This window comes from Pseudophryne corroboree, chromosome 2, assembly GCF_028390025.1.
Source record: "Pseudophryne corroboree isolate aPseCor3 chromosome 2, aPseCor3.hap2, whole genome shotgun sequence".
In the NCBI taxonomy this organism is placed as follows: Eukaryota; Metazoa; Chordata; class Amphibia; order Anura; family Myobatrachidae; genus Pseudophryne; species Pseudophryne corroboree.
Genome location: NC_086445.1, coordinates 801,530,853 through 801,543,445, shown reverse-complemented (window position 1 = coordinate 801,543,445; position 12,593 = coordinate 801,530,853). Strand labels below are relative to the sequence as shown.

At 30.8% G+C, this 12,593-nt stretch overlaps 15 non-coding genes across 15 annotated transcripts; all 15 read left to right on the top strand.

Moving 5' to 3' along the window:
* Positions 1–146: 146 nt before the first annotated feature.
* Positions 147–359, top strand: LOC135053547 (small nucleolar RNA U3). The gene has a single exon (XR_010242883.1). It is a non-coding gene; the product is annotated as a small nucleolar RNA U3 (small nucleolar RNA).
* Positions 360–1,012: 653 nt separating this feature from the next.
* Positions 1,013–1,225, top strand: LOC135053895 (small nucleolar RNA U3). The gene has a single exon (XR_010243189.1). It is a non-coding gene; the product is annotated as a small nucleolar RNA U3 (small nucleolar RNA).
* A 653-nt stretch (positions 1,226–1,878) lies between these two features.
* On the top strand, positions 1,879–2,088 carry LOC135053680 (small nucleolar RNA U3). The gene has a single exon (XR_010243001.1). It is a non-coding gene; the product is annotated as a small nucleolar RNA U3 (small nucleolar RNA).
* A 655-nt stretch (positions 2,089–2,743) lies between these two features.
* LOC135053685 (small nucleolar RNA U3) lies at positions 2,744–2,955 on the top strand. Its single transcript, XR_010243006.1, has one exon. It is a non-coding gene; the product is annotated as a small nucleolar RNA U3 (small nucleolar RNA).
* Positions 2,956–3,608: 653 nt separating this feature from the next.
* Positions 3,609–3,821, top strand: LOC135053206 (small nucleolar RNA U3). Its single transcript, XR_010242587.1, has one exon. It is a non-coding gene; the product is annotated as a small nucleolar RNA U3 (small nucleolar RNA).
* A 653-nt stretch (positions 3,822–4,474) lies between these two features.
* On the top strand, positions 4,475–4,687 carry LOC135053178 (small nucleolar RNA U3). Its single transcript, XR_010242562.1, has one exon. It is a non-coding gene; the product is annotated as a small nucleolar RNA U3 (small nucleolar RNA).
* A 653-nt stretch (positions 4,688–5,340) lies between these two features.
* On the top strand, positions 5,341–5,553 carry LOC135053262 (small nucleolar RNA U3). The gene has a single exon (XR_010242636.1). It is a non-coding gene; the product is annotated as a small nucleolar RNA U3 (small nucleolar RNA).
* Positions 5,554–6,206: 653 nt separating this feature from the next.
* LOC135053757 (small nucleolar RNA U3) lies at positions 6,207–6,419 on the top strand. Its single transcript, XR_010243067.1, has one exon. It is a non-coding gene; the product is annotated as a small nucleolar RNA U3 (small nucleolar RNA).
* A 653-nt stretch (positions 6,420–7,072) lies between these two features.
* On the top strand, positions 7,073–7,285 carry LOC135053205 (small nucleolar RNA U3). Its single transcript, XR_010242586.1, has one exon. It is a non-coding gene; the product is annotated as a small nucleolar RNA U3 (small nucleolar RNA).
* Positions 7,286–7,938: 653 nt separating this feature from the next.
* On the top strand, positions 7,939–8,151 carry LOC135053498 (small nucleolar RNA U3). Its single transcript, XR_010242842.1, has one exon. It is a non-coding gene; the product is annotated as a small nucleolar RNA U3 (small nucleolar RNA).
* A 653-nt stretch (positions 8,152–8,804) lies between these two features.
* LOC135053966 (small nucleolar RNA U3) lies at positions 8,805–9,017 on the top strand. Its single transcript, XR_010243251.1, has one exon. It is a non-coding gene; the product is annotated as a small nucleolar RNA U3 (small nucleolar RNA).
* A 654-nt stretch (positions 9,018–9,671) lies between these two features.
* LOC135053204 (small nucleolar RNA U3) lies at positions 9,672–9,884 on the top strand. The gene has a single exon (XR_010242585.1). It is a non-coding gene; the product is annotated as a small nucleolar RNA U3 (small nucleolar RNA).
* Positions 9,885–10,536: 652 nt separating this feature from the next.
* On the top strand, positions 10,537–10,749 carry LOC135053261 (small nucleolar RNA U3). Its single transcript, XR_010242635.1, has one exon. It is a non-coding gene; the product is annotated as a small nucleolar RNA U3 (small nucleolar RNA).
* A 653-nt stretch (positions 10,750–11,402) lies between these two features.
* Positions 11,403–11,615, top strand: LOC135053088 (small nucleolar RNA U3). The gene has a single exon (XR_010242484.1). It is a non-coding gene; the product is annotated as a small nucleolar RNA U3 (small nucleolar RNA).
* A 652-nt stretch (positions 11,616–12,267) lies between these two features.
* On the top strand, positions 12,268–12,480 carry LOC135053282 (small nucleolar RNA U3). The gene has a single exon (XR_010242653.1). It is a non-coding gene; the product is annotated as a small nucleolar RNA U3 (small nucleolar RNA).
* Positions 12,481–12,593: the final 113 nt, after the last annotated feature.

Here is a 12,593-nt window from a genome sequence, read left to right as displayed (position 1 = left end):
TAGACTGAAAATTTGTGGAGAATGTTATGCAACTGAAAATTGGTTGACAATTTCTATATCAAGTTTTATGCATGGGTCCTAAAATGTCACCATGAGTTAAAAGAGGAATTTATATGGCCTATCTAAACCATCAACAAAATGTAGCTAAGATTATACTTTCAGGGATCATTTCTATAGGCAATGATGGGAGAAATGTGCTTGAATGTGTCAAAACTTGCCAACCACCATGATGAGATTAAGAGCTCTCTTCTCAGCATGAAGGCAGTTAGCAACTCTGTTTTATGCAGATGTTGTTAGCTTTTGATGACTGTCCTACTTCTTAATAAAGAAGTGGTAGAATAGGGCTCATTCAGAGTGGCTGATTACACACTTTAAAATCAACTATGGTTATTTAAAACTAAGTTTGTATAATGTTTAATATCCTTGAAAGAATACGCATTGATGTTTCAACATTCCTGAATCAGAATGTTTTTTATGATATAGCAATTAAAGCAATGTCTAAGAGTATTATTTTACATTTTAATTTTAACCTTCTTTAAGTGGTTCATGTCAATGAGGACTTGAAAAATGTAAAGTGTGCTTTCCTTAAAAGAACCTTTTGTTTGCAGTGTATTTGTTTAATAATTGTTTAATTCTTTAGCAAATCAGCAATTAATGCAAGCCACTAGTTTATTTCCTATATGCAATATAAGAAATTTTGAAGTACCAATGCTATTAGTGCATTGGTTTCATTGTTAAGTGTTCTGATTAATATTTTGGCTTAAACAATTTTATATATGCAAAAAGTATAACATGTTACCTAATACAATCTTAAAATGTGTCTACTCTCACAGAAAATCATTCAGTATATGATAGTGAATGAATTGTAGTCTGAAAATTTGTGGAGAATGTTATGCAACTGAAAATTGGTTGACAATTTCTATATCAAGTTTTATGAATGGGTCCAAAAATGTCTCCATGAGTTAAAAGAGGAATTCATATGGCCTATCTAAACCATCAACAAAATGTATTTAAGTCTATACTTTCAGGGATCATTTCTATAAGCAATGATGGGAGAAATGTGCTTGAAAGTGTCCAAACTCGCCTACCACCATGATGAGTTTAAGAGCTCTCTTCTCAGCATGAAGGCAGTTAGCAACTCTGTTTCATGCAGATGTTGTTAGCTTTTGATGACTGTCCTACTCCTTAATAAAGAAGTGGTAGAAGAGGGCTCATTCAGAGTGGCTGATTACACACTTTAAAATCAACTATGGTTATTTAAAACTAAGTTTGTGTAATGTTTAATATCCTTAAAAGAATACGCATTGATGTTTCAACATTACGGAATCAGAATGTTTTTTATGATATAGGAATAAAAGCAATGTCTAAGAGTATTATTTTACATTTTAATTGTAACCTTCTTTTAGTGGTTCATGTCAATGAGGACTTGAAAAATGTAAAGTGTGCTTTCCTTAAAATAACATTTTGTTTGCAGTGTATTTGTTTAATAATTGTTTAATTCTTTAGCAAATCAGCAATTAATGCAAGCCACTAGTTTATTTCCTATATGCAATATAAGAAATTTTGAAGTACCAATGCTATTAGTGCATTGGTTTCATTGTTAAGTGTTCTGTTTAATATTTTGGCTTAAACAAGTTTATATACGCAAAAATTATAATATGTTACCTAATACAATCTTAAAATGTGTCTACTCTCACAGAAAATCATTCAGTATATGATAGTGAATGAATTGTAGTCTGAAAATTTGTGGATAATGTTATGTAACTGAAAATTGGTTGACAATTTCTATATCAAGTTTTATGAATGGGTCCAAAAATGTCACCATGAGTTAAAAGAGGAATTCATATGGCTAATCTAAACCATCTACAAAATGTAATTAAGACTATACTTCCAGGGATCATTTCTATAGGCAATGATGGGAGAAATGTGTTTGAAAGTGTCTAAACTCATCAACCACCATGATGAGTTTAAGAGCTCTCTTCTCAGCATGAAGGCAGTTAGCAACTCTGTTTCATGCAGATGTTAGCTTTTGATGACTGTCCTACTTCTTAATAAAGAAGTGGTAGAAGAGGGCTCATTCAGAGTGGCTGATTACACACTTTAAAATCAACTATGGTTATTTAAAACTAAGTTTGTCTAATGTTTAATATCCTTAAAAGAATACGCATTGATGTTTCAACATTCCTGAATCAGAATGTTTTTTTTATGATATAGGAATAAAAGCAATGTCTAAGAGTATTATTTTACATTTTAATTGTAACCTTCTTTTAGTGGTTCATGTCAATGAGGACTTGAAAAATGTAAAGTGTGCTTTCCTTAAAAGAACATTTTGTTTGCAGTGTATTTGTTTAATAATTGTTTAATTCTTTTGCAAATCAGCAATTAATGCAAGCCACTAGTTTATTTCCTATATGCAATATAAGAAATTTTGAAGTACCAATGCTATTAGTGCATTGGTTTCATTGTTAAGTGTTCTGTTTAATATTTTGGTTTAAATAAATTTATATATGCAAAAATTATAATATGTTACCTAATACAATCTTAAAATGTGTCTACTCTCACAGAAAATCATTCAGTATATGATAGTGAATGAATTGTAGTCTGAAAATTTGTGGATAATGTTATGCAACTGAAAATTGGTTGACAATTTCTATATCAAGTTTTATGAATGGGTCCAAAAATGTCACCATGAGTTAAAAGAGGAAATCATATGGCCTATCTAAACCATCAACAAAATGTAGCTAAGATTATACTTTCAGGGATCATTTCTATAGGCAATGAAGGGAGAAATGTGCTTGATGTGTCAAAACTTGCCAACCACCATGATGAGATTAAGAGCTCTCTTCTCAGCATGAAGGCAGTTAGCAACTCTGTTTCATGCAGATGTTGTTAGCTTTTGATGACTGTCCTACTTCTTAATAAAGAAGTGGTAGAATAGGGCTCATTCAGAGTGGCTGATTACACACTTTAAAATCAACTATGGTTATTTAAAACTAAGTTTGTATAATGTTTAATATCCTTGAAAGAATACGCATTGATGTTTCAACATTCCTGAATCAGAATGTTTTTTTTATGATATAGGAATAAAAGCAATGTCTAAGAGTATTATTTTACATTTTAATTGTAACCTTCTTTAAGTGGTTCATGTCAATGAGGACTTGAAAAATGTAAAGTGTGCTTTCCTTAAAAGAACCTTTTGTTTGCAGTGTATTTGTTTAATAATTGTTTAATTCTTTAGCAAATCAGCAATTAATGCAAGCCACTAGTTTATTTCCTATATGCAATATAAGAAATTTTGAAGTACCAATGCTATTAGTGCATTGGTTTCATTGTTAAGTGTTCTGTTTAATATTTTGGTTTAAACAAATTTATATATGCAAAAATTATAATATGTTACCTAATACAATCTTAAAATGTGTCTACTCTCACAGAAAATCATTCAGTATATGATAGTGAATGAATTGTAGACTGAAGATTTGTGGAGAATGTTATGCAACTGAAAATTGGTTGACAATTTCTATATCAAGTTTTATGAATGGGTCCAAAAATGTCTCCATGAGTTAAAAGAGGAATTCATATGGCCTATCTAAACCATCAACAAAATGTATTTGTCTATACTTTCAGGGATCATTTCTATAGGCAATGATGGGAGAAATGTGCTTGAAAGTGTCCAAACTCGCCAACCACCATGATGAGTTTAAGAGCTCTCTTCTCAGCATGAAGGCAGTTAGCAACTCTGTTTCATGCAGATGTTGTTAGCTTTTGATGACTGTCCTACTCCTTAATAAAGAAGTGGTAGAAGAGGGCTCATTCAGAGTGGCTGATTACACACTTTAAAATCAACTATGGTTATTTAAAACTAAGTTTGTATAATGTTTAATATCCTTAAAAGAATACGCATTGATGTTTCAACATTACGGAATCAGAATGTTTTTTATGATATAGGAATAAAAGCAATGTCTAAGAGTATTATTTTACATTTTAATTGTAACCTTCTTTTAGTGGTTCATGTCAATGAGGACTTGAAAAATGTAAAGTGTGCTTTCCTTAAAAGAACATTTTGTTTGCAGTGTCTTTGTTTAATAATTGTTTAATTCTTTAGCAAATCAGCAATTAATGCAAGCCACTAGTTTATTTCCTATATGCAATATAAGAAATTTTGAAGTACCAATGCTATTAGTGCATTGGTTTCATTGTTAAGTGTTCTGTTTAATATTTTGGCTTAAACAAGTTTATATATGCAAAAATTATAATATGTTACCTAATACAATCTTAAAATGTGTCTACTCTCACAGAAAATCATTCAGTATATGATAGTGAATGAATTGTAGTCTGAAAATTTGTGGATAATGTTATGTAACTGAAAATTGGTTGACAATTTCTATATCAAGTTTTATGAATGGGTCCAAAAATGTCACCATGAGTTAAAAGAGGAATTCATATGGCCTATCTAAACCATCAACAAAATGTAATTAAGACTATACTTCCAGGGATCATTTCTATAGGCAATGATGGGAGAAATGTGTTTGAAAGTGTCCAAACTCGCCAACCACCATGATGAGTTTAAGAGCTCTCTTCTCAGCATGAAGGCAGTTAGCAACTCTGTTTCATGCAGATGTTGTTAGCTTTTGATGACTGTCCTACTTCTTAATAAAGAAGTGGTAGAAGAGGGCTCATTCAGAGTGGCTGATTACACACTTTAAAATCAACTATGGTTATTTAAAACTAAGTTTGTATAATGTTTAATATCCTTGAAAGAATACGCATTGATGTTTCAACATTCCTGAATCAGAATGTTTTTTATGATATAGCAATTAAAGCAATGTCTAAGAGTATTATTTTACATTTTAATTTTAACCTTCTTTAAGTGGTTCATGTCAATGAGGACTTGAAAAATGTAAAGTGTGCTTTCCTTAAAAGAACATTTTGTTTGCAGTGTATTTGTTTAATAATTGTTTAATTCTTTTGCAAATCAGCAATTAATGCAAGCCACTAGTTTATTTCCTATATGCAATATAAGAAATTTTGAAGTACCAATGCTATTAGTGCATTGGTTTCATTGTTAAGTGTTCTGTTTAATATTTTGGTTTAAACAAATTTATATATGCAAAAATTATAATATGTTACCTAATACAATCTTAAAATGTGTCTACTCTCACAGAAAATCATTCAGTATATGATAGTGAATGAATTGTAGTCTGAAAATTTGTAGAGAATGTTATGCAACTGAAAATTGGTTGACAATTTCTATATCAAGTTTTATGCATGGGTCCTAAAATGTCACCATGAGTTAAAAGAGGAATTTATATGGCCTATCTAAACCATCAACCAAATGTAGCTAAGATTATACTTTCAGGGATCATTTCTATAGGCAATGATGGGAGAAATGTGCTTGAAAGTGTCCAAACTCGCCAACCACCATGATGAGTTTAAGAGCTCTCTTCTCAGCATGAAGGCAGTTAGCAACTCTGTTTCATGCAGATGTTGTTAGCTTTTGATGACTGTCCTACTTCTTAATAAAGAAGTGGTAGAAGAGGGCTCATTCAGAGTGGCTGATTACACACTTTAAAATCAACTATGGTTATTTAAAACTAAGTTTGTATAATGTTTAATATCCTTGAAAGAATACACATTGATGTTTCAACATTCTTGAATCAGAATGTTTTTTATGATATAGGAATAAAAGCAATGTCTAAGAGTATTATTTTACATTTTAGTTGTAACCTTCTTTTAGTGGTTCATGTCAATGAGGACTTGAAAAATGTAAAGTGTGCTTTCCTTAAAAGAACATTTTGTTTGCAGTGTATTTGTTTAATAATTGTTTAATTCTTTAGCAAATCAGCAATTAATGCAAGCCACTAGTTTATTTCCTATATGCAATATAAGAAATTTTGAAGTACCAATGCTGTTAGTGCATTGGTTTCATTGTTAAGTGTTCTGTTTAATATTTTGGCTTAAACAAGTTTATATATGCAAAAATTATAATATGTTACCTAATACAATCTTAAAATGTGTCTACTCTCACAGAAAATCATTCAGTATATGATAGTGAATGAATTGTAGACTGAAGATTTGTGGAGAATGTTATGCAACTGAAAATTGGTTGACAATTTCTATATCAAGTTTTATGCATGGGTCCTAAAATGTCACCATGAGTTAAAAGAGGAATTTATATGGCCTATCTAAACCATCAACAAAATGTAGCTAAGATTATACTTTCAGGGATCATTTCTATAGGCAATGATGGGAGAAATGTGCTTGAATGTGTCAAAACTTGCCAACCACCATGATGAGATTAAGAGCTCTCTTCTCAGCATGAAGGCAGTTAGCAACCCTGTTTTATGCAGATGTTGTTAGCTTTTGATGACTGTCCTATTTCTTAATAAAGAAGTGGTAGAATAGGGCTCATTCAGAGTGGCTGATTACACACTTTAAAATCAACTATGGTTATTTAAAACTAAGTTTGTATAATGTTTAATATCCTTGAAAGAATACGCATTGATGTTTCAACATTCCTGAATCAGAATGTTTTTTTTATGATATAGGAATAAAAGCAATGTCTAAGAGTATTATTTTACATTTTAATTGTAACCTTCTTTAAGTGGTTCATGTCAATGAGGACTTGAAAAATGTAAAGTGTGCTTTCCTTAAAAGAACCTTTTGTTTGCAGTGTATTTGTTTAATAATTGTTTAATTCTTTAGCAAATCAGCAATTAATGCAAGCAACTAGTTTATTTCCTATATGCAATATAAGAAATTTTGAAGTACCAATGCTATTAGTGCATTGGTTTCATTGTTAAGTGTTCTGATTAATATTTTGGCTTAAACAATTTTATATATGCAAAAAGTATAACATGTTACCTAATACAATCTTAAAATGTGTCTACTCTCACAGAAAATCATTCAGTATATGATAGTGAATGAATTGTAGTCTGAAAATTTGTGGAGAATGTTATGCAACTGAAAATTGGTTGACAATTTCTATATCAAGTTTTACGAATGGGTCCAAAAATGTCTCCATGAGTTAAAAGAGGAATTCATATGGCCTATCTAAACCATCAACAAAATGTATTTGTCTATACTTTCAGGGATCATTTCTATAGGCAATGATGGGAGAAATGTGCTTGAAAGTGTCCAAACTCGCCAACCACCATGATGAGTTTAAGAGCTCTCTTCTCAGCATGAAGGCAGTTAGCAACTCTGTTTCATGCAGATGTTGTTAGCTTTTGATGACTGTCCTACTCCTTAATAAAGAAGTGGTAGAAGAGGGCTCATTCAGAGTGGCTGATTACACACTTTAAAATCAACTATGGTTATTTAAAACTAAGTTTGTATAATGTTTAATATCCTTGAAAGAATACGCATTGATGTTTCAACATTCCTGAATCAGAATGTTTTTTATGATATAGCAATTAAAGCAATGTCTAAGAGTATTATTTTACATTTTAATTTTAACCTTCTTTAAGTGGTTCATGTCAATGAGGACTTGAAAAATGTAAAGTGTGCTTTCCTTAAAAGAACATTTTGTTTGCAGTGTATTTGTTTAATAATTGTTTAATTCTTTAGCAAATCAGCAATTAATGCAAGCCACTAGTTTATTTCCTATATGCAATATAAGAAATTTTGAAGTACCAATGCTATTAGTGCATTGGTTTCATTGTTAAGTGTTCTGTTTAATATTTTGGTTTAAACAAATTTATATATGCAAAAATTATAATATGTTACCTAATACAATCTTAAAATGTGTCTACTCTCACAGAAAATCATTCAGTATATGATAGTGAATGAATTGTAGTCTGAAAATTTGTGGAGAATGTTATGCAACTGAAAATTGGTTGACAATTTCTATATCAAGTTTTATGCATGGGTCCTAAAATGTCACCATGAGTTAAAAGAGGAATTTATATGGCCTATCTAAACCATCAACCAAATGTAGCTAAGATTATACTTTCAGGGATCATTTCTATAGGCAATGATGGGAGAAATGTGCTTGAAAGTGTCCAAACTCGCCAACCACCATGATGAGTTTAAGAGCTCTCTTCTCAGCATGAAGGCAGTTAGCAACTCTGTTTCATGCAGATGTCGTTAGCTTTTGATGACTGTCCTACTTCTTAATAAAGAAGTGGTAGAAGAGGGCTCATTCAGAGTGGCTGATTACACACTTTAAAATCAACTATGGTTATTTAAAACTAAGTTTGTATAATGTTTAATATCCTTGAAAGAATACACATTGATGTTTCCACATTCTTGAATCAGAATGTTTTTTATGATATAGGAATAAAAGCAATGTCTAAGAGTAATATTTTACATTTTAATTGTAACCTTCTTTTAGTGGTTCATGTCAATGAGGACTTGAAAAATGTAAAGTGTGCTTTCCTTAAAAGAACATTTTGTTTGCAGTGTATTTGTTTAATAATTGTTTAATTCTTTAGCAAATCAGCAATTAATGCAAGCCACTAGTTTATTTCCTATATGCAATATAAGAAATTTTGAAGTACCAATGCTGTTAGTGCATTGGTTTCATTGTTAAGTGTTCTGTTTAATATTTTGGCTTAAACAAGTTTATATATGCAAAAATTATAATATGTTACCTAATACAATCTTAAAATGTGTCTACTCTCACAGAAAATCATTCAGTATATGATAGTGAATGAATTGTAGACTGAAGATTTGTGGAGAATGTTATGCAACTGAAAATTGGTTGACAATTTCTATATCAAGTTTTATGCATGGGTCCTAAAATGTCACCATGAGTTAAAAGAGGAATTTATATGGCCTATCTAAACCATCAACAAAATGTAGCTAAGATTATACTTTCAGGGATCATTTCTATAAGCAATGATGGGAGAAATGTGCTTGAATGTGTCAAAACTTGCCAACCACCATGATGAGATTAAGAGCTCTCTTCTCAGCATGAAGGCAGTTAGCAACCCTGTTTTATGCAGATGTTGTTAGCTTTTGATGACTGTCCTATTTCTTAATAAAGAAGTGGTAGAATAGGGCTCATTCAGAGTGGCTGATTACACACTTTAAAATCAACTATGGTTATTTAAAACTAAGTTTGTATAATGTTTAATATCCTTGAAAGAATACGCATTGATGTTTCAACATTCCTGAATCAGAATGTTTTTTTTTATGATATAGGAATAAAAGCAATGTCTAAGAGTATTATTTTACATTTTAATTGTAACCTTCTTTAAGTGGTTCATGTCAATGAGGACTTGAAAAATGTAAAGTGTGCTTTCCTTAAAAGAACCTTTTGTTTGCAGTGTATTTGTTTAATAATTGTTTAATTCTTTAGCAAATCAGCAATTAATGCAAGCAACTAGTTTATTTCCTATATGCAATATAAGAAATTTTGAAGTACCAATGCTATTAGTGCATTGGTTTCATTGTTAAGTGTTCTGATTAATATTTTGGCTTAAACAATTTTATATATGCAAAAAGTATAACATGTTACCTAATACAATCTTAAAATGTGTCTACTCTCACAGAAAATCATTCAGTATATGATAGTGAATGAATTGTAGTCTGAAAATTTGTGGAGAATGTTATGCAACTGAAAATTGGTTGACAATTTCTATATCAAGTTTTACGAATGGGTCCAAAAATGTCTCCATGAGTTAAAAGAGGAATTCATATGGCCTATCTAAACCATCAACAAAATGTATTTGTCTATACTTTCAGGGATCATTTCTATAGGCAATGATGGGAGAAATGTGCTTGAAAGTGTCCAAACTCGCCAACCACCATGATGAGTTTAAGAGCTCTCTTCTCAGCATGAAGGCAGTTAGCAACTCTGTTTCATGCAGATGTTGTTAGCTTTTGATGACTGTCCTACTCCTTAATAAAGAAGTGGTAGAAGAGGGCTCATTCAGAGTGGCTGATTACACACTTTAAAATCAACTATGGTTATTAAAACTAAGTTTGTATAATGTTTAATATCCTTGAAAGAATACGCATTGATGTTTCAACATTCCTGAATCAGAATGTTTTTTATGATATAGCAATTAAAGCAATGTCTAAGAGTATTATTTTACATTTTAATTTTAACCTTCTTTAAGTGGTTCATGTCAATGAGGACTTGAAAAATGTAAAGTGTGCTTTCCTTAAAAGAACATTTTGTTTGCAGTGTATTTGTTTAATAATTGTTTAATTCTTTAGCAAATCAGCAATTAATGCAAGCCACTAGTTTATTTCCTATATGCAATATAAGAAATTTTGAAGTACCAATGCTATTAGTGCATTGGTTTCATTGTTAAGTGTTCTGTTTAATATTTTGGTTTAAACAAATTTATATATGCAAAAATTATAATATGTTACCTAATACAATCTTAAAATGTGTCTACTCTCACAGAAAATCATTCAGTATATGATAGTGAATGAATTGTAGTCTGAAAATTTGTGGAGAATGTTATGCAACTGAAAATTGGTTGACAATTTCTATATCAAGTTTTATGCATGGGTCCTAAAATGTCACCATGAGTTAAAAGAGGAATTTATATGGCCTATCTAAACCATCAACCAAATGTAGCTAAGATTATACTTTCAGGGATCATTTCTATAGGCAATGATGGGAGAAATGTGCTTGAAAGTGTCCAAACTCGCCAACCACCATGATGAGTTTAAGAGCTCTCTTCTCAGCATGAAGGCAGTTAGCAACTCTGTTTCATGCAGATGTTGTTAGCTTTTGATGACTGTCCTACTTCTTAATAAAGAAGTGGTAGAAGAGGGCTCATTCAGAGTGGCTGATTACACACTTTAAAATCAACTATGGTTATTTAAAACTAAGTTTGTATAATGTTTAATATCCTTGAAAGAATACACATTGATGTTTCCACATTCTTGAATCAGAATGTTTTTTATGATATAGGAATAAAAGCAATGTCTAAGAGTAATATTTTACATTTTAATTGTAACCTTCTTTTAGTGGTTCATGTCAATGAGGACTTGAAAAATGTAAAGTGTGCTTTCCTTAAAAGAACATTTTGTTTGCAGTGTATTTGTTTAATAATTGTTTAATTCTTTAGCAAATCAGCAATTAATGCAAGCCACTAGTTTATTTCCTATATGCAATATAAGAAATTTTGAAGTACCAATGCTGTTAGTGCATTGGTTTCATTGTTAAGTGTTCTGTTTAATATTTTGGCTTAAACAAGTTTATATATGCAAAAATTATAATATGTTACCTAATACAATCTTAAAATGTGTCTACTCTCACAGAAAATCATTCAGTATATGATAGTGAATGAATTGTAGTCTGAAAATTTGTGGATAATGTTATGCAACTGAAAATTGGTTGACAATTTCTATATCAAGTTTTATGAATGAGTCCAAAAATGTCACCATGAGTTAAAAGAGGAATTCATATGGCTAATCTAAACCATCAACAAAATGTAATTAAGACTATACTTCTAGGGATCATTTCTATAGGCAATGATGGGAGAAATGTGTTTGAAAGTGTCCAAACTCGCCAACCACCATGATGAGTTTAAGAGCTCTCTTCTCAGCATGAAGGCAGTTAGCAACTCTGTTTCATGCAGATGTTGTTAGCTTTTGATGACTGTCCTACTTCTTAATAAAGAAGTGGTAGAAGAGGGCTCATTCAGAGTGGCTGATTACACACTTTAAAATCAACTATGGTTATTTAAAACTAAGTTTGTATAATGTTTAATATCCTTGAAAGAATACGCATTGATGTTTCAACATTCCTGAATCAGAATGTTTTTATGATATAGGAATAAAAGCAATGTCTAAGAGTATTATTTTACATTTTAATTTTAACCTTCTTTAAGTGGTTCATGTCAATGATGACTTGAAAAATGTAAAGTGTGCTTTCCTTAAAAGAACCTTTTGTTTGCAGTGTATTTGTTTAATAATTGTTTAATTCTTTAGCAAATCAGCAATTAATGCAAGCCACTAGTTTATTTCCTATATGCAATATAAGAAATTTTGAAGTACCAATGCTATTAGTGCATTGGTTTCATTGTTAAGTGTTCTGTTTAATATTTTGGTTTAAACAAATTTATATATGCAAAAATTACAATATGTTACCTAATACAATCTTAAAATGTGTCTACTCTCACAGAAAATCATTCAGTATATGATAGTGAATGAATTGTAGTCTGAAAATTTGTGGAGAATGTTATGCAACTGAAAATTGGTTGACAATTTCTATATCAAGTTTTATGCATGGGTCCTAAAATGTCAACATGAGTTAAAAGAGGAATTTATATGGCCTATCTAAACCATCAACAAAATGTAGCTAAGATTATACTTTCAGGGATCATTTCTATAGGCAATGATGGGAGAAATGTGCTTGAAAGTGTCCGAACTCGCCAACCACCATGATGAGTTTAAGAGCTCTCTTCTCAGCATGAAGGCAGTTAGCAACTCTGTTTCATGCAGATGTTGTTAGCTTTTGATGACTGTCCTACTTCTTAATAAAGAAGTGGTAGAAGAGGGCTCATTCAGAGTGGCTGATTACACACTTTAAAATCAACTATGGTTATTTAAAACTAAGTTTGTATAATGTTTAATATCCTTGAAAGAATACACATTGATGTTTCAACATTCCTGAATCAGAATGTTTT